At 40.7% G+C, this 15,238-nt stretch overlaps 1 protein-coding gene across 1 annotated transcript in view; it reads right to left on the bottom strand.

The window, feature by feature from the left end:
- The window catches only part of SDC2 (syndecan 2), a 129,441-nt gene that overhangs the window by 100,966 nt on the left and 13,237 nt on the right, over positions 1-15,238 (bottom strand). The window lies entirely within an intron of this gene.

The following is a 15,238-nucleotide window of genomic DNA, read 5'->3' as shown; positions in this document are numbered from 1 at the left end:
TATAGGCTGGGGACCAGCTGACTGGGCAGCAGCTCTGCAGAAAAGAACCTCAGTCAGGGCAGGGTTAGCAAGCAGTCTATAGCCTACGTCCTTGATCAGGGCAGGCAGGCAAAGGAAGCAGTCTATATCCCTGGCTCTCAGTCAGAGTGGAGTAGGCAAATCAGTCTGTGGCCACAGGCAGGGCGAACAAGCAGTCTATTGCCCTGGCCCTTCAAGCAGGGCGGGGCAGGCAAAGCGAGCCAGATACAGCCTATTGAGGCTTCGCAGTCCAAAGGATGGTCACCCCAGGGTGGGCGTGGATGCAGGCCCACCAGAGTCCACTGCATCCCAGCCCAGGGCCCTAGCAGTGGCAGAGCATCCTGCCAAAGGGTCAGCAGGGCTTCAGCCAAAACTTGCTGATTAGAGCTCAGGCTTGAGAGCAGCCGGACAGAAGTCAGCTATCCCTGGGCTACTTCCTCCACCCTTGTGCCCATTTACCTGTGGTCCAGGTTGTAGCCCACTTCCTCAGGGTAGATTGCGAGGGGCAGTTCCAGCAGGCCCTTGGTGCCGCTGGAGTCAGGTAGCTCCTCCAGGCTGCAGGGGTTAGGTAGCTCCGGCAGATCCTCTGAGCTCCAGTCGGTAGGCAGCACTGGCAGCTCCTCCGCAGGGGAATGGTCAGGCTCAGGTCCCAGCACCAGGGGAGAGACGTTCTTCTCCTTCATCTGCTCTCTCCTGACTGAGCTCAGCTGGAAGGCCCATCCTTTATACTTCCTGTTCCTGTCTCGCCCCTCCACTTCCAGTGTGGTGAGCATGGCGTCTCTGAGCCCCCCCTCTGGGGTTTGAGTAAAAGTTTCTCCCTGTCAGTCTCGGAGGGAGGTCTTGCTACAGGGACACTTCCGGAGGCCGTTTACCACGACATAACCAACCGCGGTGTCTAGATAGACGCTTTGTCGATTTAAGTTGAGAGAATAAAGATCTAGGCCTCTCGTCAAGGTGGTTTTATTTTGTTGAAAAAACAGGGCAGTTTTGTCTGCAGGGGCATGAATGCAGCGTGTACAACCGCACTGTTTTGTCGAAAAAAGTTGACTTTGGTTGACAAAACAGCCTAGTATAGACCAGGCTGTAGACATTTCCTGCCCCAAGAAGCATGAAACCTAAGTAACAGGAAAAAAGACAACAGATGGATACAACAAACAGACTGGGGGGCACATGGAAACAATCAGACAAATCCTGTCAGCATGAAAAGCAGTGGTCACTTCATACCAGCTGCCTAACCACTGTCAATTTTTTTTAAAGGCATCATGGCAAAAAGTGAGTTTTATCGAGGACCATATGAGGTGCTTGCAGGGAGTTCCTCCCATGCTTAGGGTACAGAATGGGAGAAAGCTCTGAGGCACTTCTTTGAAATGTAACTAATATATGCAGGCCAGTATCAATGGCAGAGTAGAGGCAAGAGCCAACATCTCAATAGCATACAAGAGAAAAATAAGGTGGGGGTACCTGTGAAGGACCTTAAAAATGAAGAGGAATAATTTATGTTTGATATGGTAGAGAAGGGTGATACAGTGGCAGACAGCAAAGAGAATTAACAGCCAGTAAATACAACAGAATATACCCATCCCATCCCACCCAGTCCAAAGGCCCATGCCCTTAGTCCTCCTCTAATAGATGGTTTTGGCAGCATGCGCTGAATATCAGCAAACTCAGGCTACTTCAGAACAAAGACCTTGATGACAAACACTTAAGCATGTGTTCACTTTTAGGTATGTGAGTAGTTCTATTGACTTAAAAAATCCACATACTTAAGTGCTTTGTTAGGCTGGGGACAAAGTTGGAGAAGTTAATGCTTCAGGTGATATAACTGAAATTTTGAAATACTGTCTTATACCCAGCAGAAGGGTCATGAATACATATTCTCAGAGCATTAAGAAGATTAGAAAGTTGTTGGACGTGTGATGAGGGTGACATCAGAACTATTCAGAACTAATCCAAATACAAAGATGGCACTAAAACCCCTATTTAACAAAGCACCAAAAAGCATGCTTAATTCCATCCTTGTCTCCGGGGGCATGAAACATGTAAACGTTTTTAAATTTAAGCACATACATACGTGCTTTGCTGAATGAGGGCCTAAGTGTTCCACTGGAGACTCTAGTGAATGACAAAAGTAAAACAGAATTGCTGAAGGCAATACCCTGATGGCCATTGTCACCAAAAAATCAGGAAGCTTAGAAAGTAAACTTTATCTTTCAAACTATAGAACTGGATATTCAATACCACAGGAATTTAATTGCATCAGTTTGGCTTATCTTCCAAACAGGGTAAACTTTACCTATTCTGCCTGGGTATAGCCAATGCTATTAAGCTTTAATTTTAATAACTACAAAATATACCCTTAAAATATGAGATAATTTTTTATCCGTGAAGATTTAATTTAGTACCACTGTTCAATATTTGCAAAGAAATTTGCATACCTCCTCATACACGACAATCCCTACAAATGAAACATTGTTGGTTCATTTTATTATTATGAAAGATTGTATCATGGACATTGCCTGCCTGCAGTACATCAAATAAAATACAGGAAGGCTTGGCTGGAAGAGCTTTTACTTCTTTCTGGCGCGCAGCTGAAATTAAAGAAAGTCCATTAGACACACATTTGGCTGCTGTAGCTAACTCAGTAATGCAAGTAATAATAGAGATATCTATTCACAATTCCTGATGAACATAAGCAATTCCCATTCACTCTCAGAGGTGTAGGATTCATGAATTACAGGTGGAACTGATAAGGCTGCCTATAGTTAAAGTTGCCAGACAATAAGAACCTATTGTCAGTTGCTTAAAACTTTTCCAAACTTTAACCATTCAGGCTGAAATTTCCCATTCTAGATACCTCAGACTGATTTTTTTTTCCTTCAAAATTTCATATAAAATGGATCAGTTGTGTCTAAAAATGAGATTAGGGAAAAATACATGGTTTTGCCCATTAAAAGTATTCTTCCATCCATTTTTGAGAGGTTCTAACCTTCAGGCTTTCGAGCAGGGATTTGAAATTTGGCAGCGGGATTGCTCTTGTATTGGGAATGTACCTTTTGCCATCCCTGTTAAAATTCATCCTTATTTTTCCAAGTCATAATTCTAAAAAAAAAAAAAAAAAAAAAAAAGTCACAGTTCAGAAATGCTCAGTAAAGATTTGTTAAAGTTTGGCAGCTAAATTCTCCAAAGATTCTAACTGCATTGAACATACTTCAGTTGAAGGCTTCAGGGATGGAGCATAACTTTACCTGCAACTGGTCCTCATGGCAGCTGAGGGCTGCTGTTGAGCTGGGCACAGGAACTGAGAGCAGGGAGACTGTCTCTCCTGTGATCTCAATGCTCCCACTGGTGGTGCCCAGGCAGAGAGAGAAGGAGGAGGTAGCTTGGTTAGTGAGAGGGGGTTTTCAGGTGCCAGAAGCTGGACAGCATCCAGTGGAGGGACATGGATAGGAGCAGAAGGATGGTAATTTTAATAATAATATCACCTCACCTCATAGAGATATTGTGAAAATAAATGTATTAATACTTGTGAAGCACTCAAATAATCTGGTGATGAGAGCCTAAACATTGCGCATGAAGAAATTAATAAATTTGTAATCAGTACAGAGTTTGGCTGGTGTGCAGTAAATGAGGCCTGAGGTCCACACTTTGAATAAGGAGGATAAAAAGTTATATTAAATAGTTACCCATTCACTAAAAGAGGCAGGTGGTTCTGAGGAAAGTATAGAATGATCATGTAATTAAGACAGTATCAAGCAAAAGGAAGGATTGGATGTACCAATCATTTAGCACTATTACAAACTAGTCAGATTAACATCAGTCCCTAATAAGCAATGGGTAGAGATAGAAAAATGTTATTGTTATGCAATCAAATTCCTCATGATCCCCTGGATAAAGAAATCTTAGAGGGCAGTATCAATATAAACCACCCTTTTATGAAAGCAATTTAAGAGAAATTTGTGATAATTTATTCAGAAAGTTAAGCCTATACCCATCACCTCTAAGATCTATAGTAAATTATATAGAATTTTAACCCCAATATAGGCCTGAGAGGTTTTGACATTAGAGAATGATAGGTTTATCAATCTTTGGCTAACTGTTTAGAGACAATGCATTTAGATCACTTGATGGAAGACAACAACTCACAAAAGATACCAAAATTACAGAATACTAATACTAATAATTGAAACATTTTTCAAGACCCTTTTTGCCCCCTCTGTCAAAGAGGAAAATCTAAGCAGAAAATTGATGTGCTTTGAGAAACTACTTAATATGTCCGTGGAACACAAAGGCTTACCTACCACTCTGTACAATGTAATCTCTAATTGTTACTTAGAGGAAATAATTATGTTCATAAACAGAAAGTTGGCACAGGCATAGACTTAAGGAATGGGAGACTATATGGAACAATGATCCTCAGACCTCAATAAAAACATTAATAAAATTACAATAAGGTTCTTTATCAATGGTACTTAACTTCCCTTAAAATTAAATACATTTATGGCACAGGGATGGGCAAATACTGGAGAAAAGGTAATGAAATGGGAGGATTTCTTCATATATGGTGGACATTCCCCATAAGTAAGGCATTTTGGAAAGCCATTGGAGACTCCATAAGGGAGATAACTGGGTGTCAGCTGTCAGATAACCTCTTAGTACTTTATTAAGATTTCTGAAAACTCTGTTGTATGAAAGCCATAAAGAACTGATCACTGATCTCCTAGTTGCTGCTAGAATTACCCCAGCAAGTTGGAAGAGAGGAGAGGAGTGACTCTTCTAAAACCTTTGATTGATATAAAAATGTTTGGAAAATTCTGGTACTAGAAAAATTAACCCATCAAGTCAGAGTTCTGTAGGGAAGAAGGAAAAAAAGTTAACTACTTAGCAAACCGGTGGAACTAATTGGAGTTTGCTGGAAGAGAGGCACCTACCACCTCCAAACCTGGTAGTTTGAGAACTTTTTTTCCTGTCAAAAATAGTCCAAATCAATATCTTACTTTTGAGCTTAAAATAAGAGGAAATCATAATATTGTGTGGAGTTCTGATAGGATAAACAGTTTACACATCTAAATGTGAGAAACAGAATTGTAGACCTAAACATGAGATAATAAAAGACTTTACCCCACACTATCAACAACAAGACAAAAGAGGAAGATGAACAGTAGAAAAGCATCAATGACAATACCGACCAAGATCACAAAATTGAAGAAAGTGACTGGTAGCAACTTCCACTTCATACAGGGTTTTTTAAATGAAAGAATGTTGAAAACATTCCTAACACTGACCAATTCTTTACTGACAGTAACATAGACATTACTGAATTATGTGAAATACTCCAAGCAAAGGACAAATCTTGGAGAGAAAATAGTTCAAGGCATATAATTAAATAGTGATAGAGTCATAGACGTTACAGTTATAATTTTCCTCTAACTGTAAACCAGGAGCAACTCCATTGGAATCAGAACAGTTCACTAGTGTAAAATGCTATAAGAGGAAAATCAGGCCCATTGTTCTCTGAAAAGCTCAGTGATAAGACATTAATTGCTAAAAAGAAAATGATATCAAAAGGATTTCAAGTTATTTGCAGGATCCAGGACATAAACTCATTAAATACCCTGTCATACAGGGAATTATCTCCACATTTGTGAATGCAGAGAAGGCAAATACTGAAGTAGCACTAAATGGATGATCGTTTTGAAAGCCTATATTTCAGAAGGCCCAATTTCTCTGGGAAAGAGCCCCATATAGTACATCCAGAGAGGCACAACCAATCACTTAATATAAATCACCTGAACCATTGTCCATCTCATGCTGAATCCAAGCCAACCCCCCTTTTTTATATATATATGTTTTGGGAAAAGTTCACTTTTTTCCTTTCTTTCCTTTCACATCCCAGGTTTGACTAGGTCCTAAGAAGAAAAGCTAATACGCCATTAGAACAGTTTCTTGCGCAATGTTTCCAAGTGGATCAGCATCAGGAAGTACTGGAAATTTTGCAAAAAAATCCTGCAGTGAAAATGAAATACTGGGTCCACTGAAGTCCCATTGACTTGTATGATGCCAGGATTTCACCCATATTCTTGCAATATTTCCTGCTTAGTTTTGCAGATCCCAGAAGTTTGGATAGGACTGACCAAGTGTTTGAAGCTTTGATGCTCATTCAAACCAAAGATAAAGAGCCTCTAGAAGTTTGCTCATCATTAAATCTATCCCCGGGGCATGGGAGGGTAATGCACAAGGCAGATAATCAGAGAAATCATTGCGGGGGGAAGGCAAGGGTGATCATGAAAATTACTCAAAGTTCTGAATATAAAATAAGTTTCCTGGGTCTGCTACTATTCAGTATTTTCAGTAATGACTTGGATAATGGAGTGGAGAGTATACTTATAAAATTTGCAGATGAGACCACGTGGGGAGGGGTTGCTAGCACTTTGGGGGACAACATTAAAATATAAAACAATCTTGACAAATTGGAGAATTGGTCTGAAATCAAGAAGATGAAATTCAATAAAGACAAGTACAAAGCACCACATTTACAAAGAAAAGAATCAATTCACAAGTACAAAATAGGAAATATCTGACTAGGCAGTAGTATCACTGAAAAGGATCTCAAGGTTATAGTGAATCACAAATTGAACAGGAGTCAACAATGTGATGCAGCTGCAAAACAAGGCTAATATCATTCTGATGTGGATTAACAGGAGTGTCATATGTAAGCCAGGGGAAGTAATTGTCATGTTCTATTCAGCACTGGGAAGGCCTCAGCTGGAGAACTGTGTGCAGATCTGGGTGCCACCCTTTAAGAAAGATGTGGACAAATTAGAGAGGGTCCAGAAGAGAGCAACAAAAATACTAAGAGGTTTACAAAACCTGACCTATAGGAAAGGTTAAAAAAACACCTGGTCATGTTTAGTCTTGAAAAAAAAGACTGAGGAGGGACACGATAACAGTCTTTAAATATGTTAAGGGCTGTTATAAAGAGAATGGTGCTCAGTTGTTCTCCATGTCCACTGGTGATAGGACAAGAAGTTATGGGCTTCATCTGCAGCAGCTTGGGAGATTTAAGTTAGATATTAAGGTAGTTAAGCACTGGAACAGGTTGCAAGGGAGATTGTGGAATCCCCGTCATTGGAGGTTTAAGAACAGGTTAGACAAACACCCGTCAGTGGTGGTCTAGGTTTACTTGGTCCTGCTTCAGCACAGGGGACTGCACTAGTTGATCTCTCAAGGTCCCTTCCAGCCCTATCTTTTGATGATTCCATGTGTCCTCCTTACAGTCTGAATTGCCACCAGCTTGTCCATTGAGCACTCCTGCTTTCCTTGCTCAACGTACTTCAGTTACAACACTGAGAACCCAAATAAGGGGCTATGCGGCAGCTGGCTACAGTTCTGGCACCCAGACCACATTAGGGGTTATCTGGCAGTAACTGTCTTTCTTACTGGAACTCCAAGCCCTGTGAGGAACCATCCAGAAGCAACTGGCTACAATGCTGGCTGCCCTGATCTAATTATATAACCAATCAATTAATTTACATGGATAATGATTTACTTTCTTTTCTTGATTGCCCCTTTCTCCCCCTCCCCCAACCTTTTGAATGTTCTGCTTGTGGTAGCCATTGCAGGAAAATGGATTCACAGGAAGAGCTCATCATCTGACTCCCACTCTTACATGGTGCTGCCTCTGCTCTTACACAGGCGTGGGAACCACTCAGCATTCAACACTGTAATTCAGCGAGTCTTGGTGGTGAGGACTCAGACTGTGTTACTAACATTAGTTATTACTGAGACTACGTTGGGTTAATACATGCTGCAGTTGGTGAAACAATTCTTAGTAGATTCCTCTGCATACCGGAAGGAGCAGTGTGAGTTTTCACTCTCACTGCAGCACATTAACAAAGTCAGCATACATGCACCAGATTGCACTCTTACAAACACACAGCAAAAAATCAGATAACTTGGTGCCTGAATTAGGCCTTCTCATCAGCCTTGTCATCCCTCCTCTTCTGCTGGACTCTCCAGCTGGAGTTCCTAGCTGACAAGATGACCAATTGGATCTGTGGTTGAACTGATTGCTAGAACTCAGTCCAGCTCCTTGAAGTAGATACAGGTTGTCCGTTGTTTACCAGAAACCCCATTCACATCTTTCAGCTGACTTATGGACATTACTTTCTCCCCGGGCTGCCTAGGATCCTACTTTTAGCAAGGTGGTCAGACATCCATTGATATATTTTCTAATTTCTGTTGGCCAAATTAAAATTGGTGCGGACACTCTCCTCCCTCTGGACAACCAGCAGAGTCTTGATCTCCTACCCAGGCCATATCTTTGCTTCTCCATTGTTCAGATGTGGTTGATTGGTGAATCACAGCTGTCAGGACCTGGTGTGCGTCTGGGCAATAGCGTGAACGATATGTCCAACAAAAGAAGTCAGTCATTTCAAACCATCCAGAATTTTCCACAATATCTAGCTATGTAAGCCCTTTGGGTTAGCTTATGCATGGGGGAAATAGAGTCACTGGGGTCAGGCACTAAGCACATGGGAAAGTGCATTGTGGGTTGCCTAACTACATAGTTAAGGGAGGGGAAAGAACTTGATTTATCTTTTACAGTGACGTGATTGGGGTGCCCATCCACACCGTAAAATAACTGTGTGCCAGACTAGGCTGTTACCAGAGGTGGCATAGAACTAAGAGTCATCGGCTCTAAATTATTTGGTTCGCAGTGTGACAATGAACTGTACCGGCTGTTCCAGCTGTACCACTAACCAGTCAGTTGCATAGTAAGAAGTTGCTTCTGCATGCAGACTCAGACTGTAAGGGATACATTCTGTCCTAACTTACACCATGCATGATCCCATCAAGGTCTGTGGGAGCATTAGGGTATAAGTCAGGGTAGAATTTAGCTATAAGCCATTTGGGGAAGGGAATGTGTTTAGCTATTTGCTTGTAAAGCACCATGTACATTTATAGAGCAATCAATGTGATTTTTAATAATAAAGTAATAATAAATAAAGAGAGAAATCTTCAAAAGCTTATTTTCATTGGGTTTCATTGTGTTTGCAAGGCCATCTTTAAATAGACAAAAGACAGATTAACATTGGAAAATTTAAAACAGCTGCTAACATCAAAGTCATGGCTTCACTTTTGCAATGTCCCGTCACCGGGCATCAGCCAGTCGGCATCATGTCAGTTCCAGTGTTTTATTAGACTACTGAATTAGGAGCATTAATTAAGCATATTCTGATGATGGTTTTAACACATGCCAGCTGGCCCCCATCCAGTATCAGAACAGAAATGTTGTGCAAACTCATGGCCAATGATGACTTTGATCTTTGAAGAGCTTTGTAGTAGCGGAAGGAAATGGGAGGATAGCAGTGTGGGAAGAAAATAAAGTGACATGCGATGGAGCGAGAAATGTCTCCTGCAACTTAAAAGACGCAATGGTGTGCTTTCTTCCTCTCCCTCTTTCCTCATCTTGAGTGATATAAGCATTGGCATAAATGACATCACACAAAGTAATATTTATTGCTAAGGGCCCAATCCTGAAAATACTTACCCATTTGAATAGCATTACTCACACGAGTAGTTCCATTGTCATCAATGGGATTGTGCCTGCAAGTTATGTTACTTAACATAGTTACCAACCAATGCTATATGAAAATGGTGTCATAGACACAGAACAGAGCTGCAGGCTGCTTCAGTACAAGACAACAGAGCAAAGTAAACAATGTTCCAAGAAACAATTTTAAATACGTGAGAAAATCATTAATGTTTATATTATTTTATTTATTCATCATAAAATGTGCTAGATACTTTATGGACCAATGAAAAGACAATGTGCTACCCTGTGGAGTTCCCAATTAGATAGACATTGTATGAACTGTATCAGGGATGGGAGAGGTAGGCAATGAAAACTGGCATAAATAAGCAGTGAAGAACACTGTTTGTTGTTAGTTCCAAACATTTTAAATTCAGATACTGGAATAGTTTGATTCTTTCCCATGCCAACAATTAGTCATAGGAAGTGGAGAGAGGGAATTCATTTTTGTTTAAAAAAATATAACTGACAGACCACTTTTCTGATTTCAAGGTGGCATCTTTCCTCCTCTGGGTCAGGAATGAACAATGTCCCAGTATTTTACTAAGGAATTCCATGATGTGCTATGCTGAGATCCCAACCTTTTGTGGCCATTAGTGATCCCGTGGGACTCGTCACAAGAGTTGAGTTAGCTCTGCAATAGCAGCCTTGGCGCCCTGAAATAAGAGCTGGAATTTTAACATCCCAACTTATATAAATGGATTCTATAGCTACAGTTCAATAAATTCTATGCTTCTCGTCCTAATTTCTAAACTAATGTTATGATATGACATGACATTTGTGATTTTTCCCCCGTTCTTCATTCTTTTCTGTAAAAAGAGACAAAATTTTAAATCCCTTAGTTTTTGCTTCCAGGAGGAGAAATTTAGCAGAGCAGAATTTTCAGCATGACTCATATAGATCATTGACTTAAGTGGTTTTAATGGGTTTCAGTGACACCTCTAAATATAGCTTGTGCAAGGAGGTAATTCCTATCTAGGTTATAATTGCTCAGACCTCCATTCTATTGAAAACTGTCTGGGAAGCCATGGAAATGGCTTACATATCTGAGGAAGGAGAAAAACTTTTATTTTAGATTAAGAGAACAGTCAACAAAACATATATAGTCTCTATGAGAGAGCCCACATCTCTTCTGAGAGCAGGCCTTGTCTACACATAAGAGGCTTAACTAAAATCAGTTTGTAAATCAATCCTTTTTTATATACCAGGGGTCACAGCTCTGCTCGCGCACCCTCCAGATGGCTGTGAGAGGAATACAAGCCTCTACATCTCTGGGGTTTTAAGCTTCCCTGGGTCTCAGCAGGCTGTAGCATGGTTTCCTTCTTTGGCCTCTCTGGAACATTTCCTAGGCTCTACTCTCTATTAAACCTGTACATAAATGGAGTCCCTCAGCCCCCCTGCCTTCGGCCCCCAGGTCTAGTAGCTTAAGCACACCCTCTGCCAGACTCTTACTGGAGGTATGAGCCTTTTAGGTTACAGTGGAACCCTCAGGAGGTATGTGTTAGTAGTAAAAAGTATAACACGCAGAGGCTTAGCCCAGTCTAACACATTATTTGCTCTTAATTACAGGAGAATTACACAGAGCTACACAAATAATAATCAACACTACACATATTTCTTTTCTCGCTAGTTTATCCTTCCCCTGGGGGTTGACAACTGTGGACCGTAGGCAGGATTGACATGTTGGATTGCTATTCCCTCATCTCTTGTGCTGGAGAAAAATGGCCGGAGTAGAGAGAGAGCAGCTTTTATAACTTTCAATTCCCTTTGTCGGGTAACATCCTGATCAGCCTCCCCAGGTTATTAGGGACCTCTGCCAGGTGACTTTGTTACCAAGGAAACCTCTCCCCTGAATTCAGACTTGACAAACTAGTTTGTCTCGGGGAAGCAGCCACCTCTGTATCATTTAGATAGCCAATCCTCAACTTTTAACAATTCTATTGTTAGGCCTTTGCCACTGCGCCTGCTGGAATTTCAGTCCAAAACTGAGGCAAAGAGGAAAGAGACCAGAGAGAAAACAAACAAGCTGCACATTCAGAATGGAGTTTGCAGCTTGACGATACGTACAGAAAGTTAATAATCTCACACAGAATTATAAATTGAACAGATTCACTAAATCTGTCATGCTAGTGCAAACCTCTGTATGGACATACACAAATCAATTTTTGATTGGCCGATATTAATTTAGTTCAAATCAATATAAGACATCTGTAAACCAGTTTAAGTGTGTCTAGACAGTGTTTGCACCATTTAATTAGATGGATATTAAAATTAGTTAAATAGGTTCAGCTTTTGTGTTTAGGGCTACAGCAACACTAGAGAGTTTACAGTGGTGCAGTTGCACCGATATAGCTGTGCTGCTCTAAGCTCTCTAAAGTAGCCACTCTAAGCTGATGGGAGAGTTTTCTCCCGTCGGCTTAACTACTCCAGCCCCTGTGAGCAGTGGTATCTATATTAATGGGAGAAGTTCTCACACTAATTTATTCACCCCCCCTGAATAACGTAAGTTATGCTGACAAACTGCAGTGTAGACGTAGCCTAGGCAAAGCCTCTGTCTCCACTAACAGTCCACCCTGATCTCTGGTAATAAATTCTGCTAAATTCTACCCACATAAACAATACTTAGAAATGTAAAGGTGCAGTCCACACAAAACAAAAGGCTTCATCATAGGTTCATAGCTGTGATGTAGTTCCCAAAGCCAATCTTACATGCGTTTAATATATTTGTTTCATGAGGTAGTTTGAAAATGGCAAATGAGGAATGGTGGGTGGGAGATCAGGGACTGAATAAAGGTCAGAGAAGTTATAGAGGGAGAAGAAAGGGGAAGCTCTGACTCTCCTTCTGAGGACTCCAGATGCTCGCATACAATCCAGCTGTCTCTGGCTGCTGACTTCTAGCAAGGGGCCATGAAACCCCAGCAAGATGGACAAAGCTTTTTCTATCTTGAGAAAAAATTCTAGTTTAATACCTTCTATGTCAATAATTATTTTAGATAATTAAGAAGGTTAAAATTAATAAAGTCTGCAAATGAAGAACACAGATTATTTGATTGTATTGGACATTAGCAAACTAAGCAAAGAACATTTTTACACCAGCCAATTACCACCTCTGAGATAAGACTCACAGGAAGCATCTCCACCTAGTACCTTTTTTGTTTGTTTATAAACATGTTCTCAGGATATTGACTCTAGTATTGTATCTATATTGCACTCCACTGACAGTGTTAGCAATATTTTGACCCTCTGACATTCTTAGATGGGTTTTTACAGCTGCATATACTATGAATAGACACTGTCTCTCTCTCTCTCTCTCACACACACATGCACGCTTTTACACACACACACTTTATACAGTTTAACATCTAATACTCAATGTACAGGTCACTGATTAGCCAGGTTTTTTAGTATAGTGTTTGCAGGTTTACCAAGAGCAGAAACAGTTAATAAATGTTACATCCCATCATACTCTCCTGCTCTGGTTATCAGGGCCAGCCCTAGGCCAAATGGTGCCCCACGTGAGGAGCATCTTTGGCACCTCCTACCCCATTTGTTAAACTTTTGAATACCTTTTTTAATTGCATTTGTAGCCCATTTCATGACAAGATTCACATGCATGATTTATTCCTGTAATATAAGATGATAAATTTGCATGTTAGGATCTGCAAATCTGTGTTTATTCATGCCATACATAAGCAAATAAAAACATTCAATTTTCTCTAAGCTTATAGAAACTTTTCAATTTTAAGAACTGAAATGTACACACAATAAAACAAGGTTCACTCCACTGGGCTCTCACTTCACTTCTCTTCGTTCTTATCTCTCGCGGACTGACTGGTGACGCCCCGTCCCTTGCCCACGAGGGCATGGCTGACAACATTCCAGGAGGTTCGAGGAAAATGTCGTTCTCAGAAAGTCTGGAAGGTTCCACGAGATTCTACAAACATCCAGAACATTCTAGGAAGTCAATGAAAAATGGATCCACATATGGAATACCTGAAACATTTTACTTCAAACATTCTATTTTCCCTTTTGTACTTATTTTGTACCTGTCAGACACTGCACAAACAGCAGGACAAAGGAGATCAGGCACCAGAGGGTTAAAAAAGTTTTGTTCAAAAAATTTCCTTAGAAGCCCACGGGCACCTTAAATTAGGGAAGGATTGTCCAGTGGTTAGGGCCCTAACCTAAGTCTTGTAAAACCAGGATTCAGATCCTCGTTCTGCCACAAGCACCCATAATTCATGTAAACCCCAATCCTAAAAGTCATTTAAACTCTTAACTTCCGTTGATTTCAATGGGAGTTAAATATCTTGATACCGTTGATGATCTGGGTATTAGCCTCTCTGTGCCACAGTTCCCCATCTGTAAAATGGGGATAAATAGAACTTCCTTGCCTCACAATGGTGTTGTGAGGACAAAATTGCATTAAAAAGTATGTGGTGCTCAGATCCCATGGTAATGGGGACTATATAAGTATCTAAGATAGTCATGGGGACTATACAAGCTGCATCAGGTGAGAGTGTGTTGTAAGATTGGTGATTTTGCACCAGTTGCAAGAAGTCAAATCTTGTATTTAATGGCTCACATGTATATCTGGGTGGAAGCTGAGACAGTGAGACAATTGCAATATCCTGCAGGTTTGCCTTTACAGAATGTGCTGTCTTAGCAAGGATTATTTTCTATACAGTCCCTACACAAAGTCGTGATTTGCTATATCAATATCAAAGTCAATCCTTTCCTTAGAAATCCAGATACCTAGATAACTGCAGCCCTTACTCTGCTGGGAATGTTTCTCCATCCATGTAAATGACAAAAAGAAGGTCCTTAGAGACAGTCACATTTTAACAGGTTTCTCTTTTTTAATTAAGACCTTGATGGCTTGCAAAAGCTTCTCCTCCCTTAATAAGCCTCTCAAGATCCAGCTGCATGTTTTTTCCAGGTGCATGATGCATACATACATGTATCTGCTTGGCACACTCCCAATTCTTTACTAAGATAAAGCGTGAGATGAGCATCTGGTTCACACTATTACAGTCTTTATTAAGACCTAATTTCCTCTCCAGAATAGCACCATCTGCCACAGTTAAATCCCTTGTTTGCTCACACAGCCTCTTTTCTAGGAATACTCAACCAACTAAATTATTACAGTGTCCGAAATCTCCCTTTGTGAAGGATTCAAATATTTTTATCCAGGCACTGTGAGAAATCATGCACATTCATTTGACTCCACGAGAGCCCATATTATGAATATGACTTCATATTCCACGGCATTCATTTTGGTGTTTGCTAAGTCCATCATTTTGGAAGGTTGATGTATTTTGTTTGCTTAAAACATTGAATTTTCTCTCTTTGTGCTGGTAAGCATGGACAGTGTAAGCTTTTCTGTCCTGTCCTGTCCTTCCCTGCCCTGCCAGTTTTCCTCTGCAGAGGTGTGCAGGGACCACCCTTAACTGTGGAAAGTGCTCAATGTTGGGCATGATGTAAATACCAACCATTTTAGTTACCATTCTCATTCAGTCCCCAGTTTATGGTGACACCATCCAAGAGGACGGCAGTTATGCTTTTTGTGAGATAGATGGATGTATGCTTACCGGGAACTGGACTGATATCACTAGCTCACTTAGACAG

Source organism: Emydura macquarii, unplaced genomic scaffold (assembly GCF_026122565.2).
Source record: "Emydura macquarii macquarii isolate MOO-44397 ecotype Brisbane River unplaced genomic scaffold, CSIRO-AGI_Emac_v2 contig_383, whole genome shotgun sequence".
NCBI lineage: Eukaryota > Metazoa > Chordata > Testudines > Chelidae > Emydura > Emydura macquarii.
This window is presented reverse-complemented; position numbering and strand designations above follow the sequence as displayed.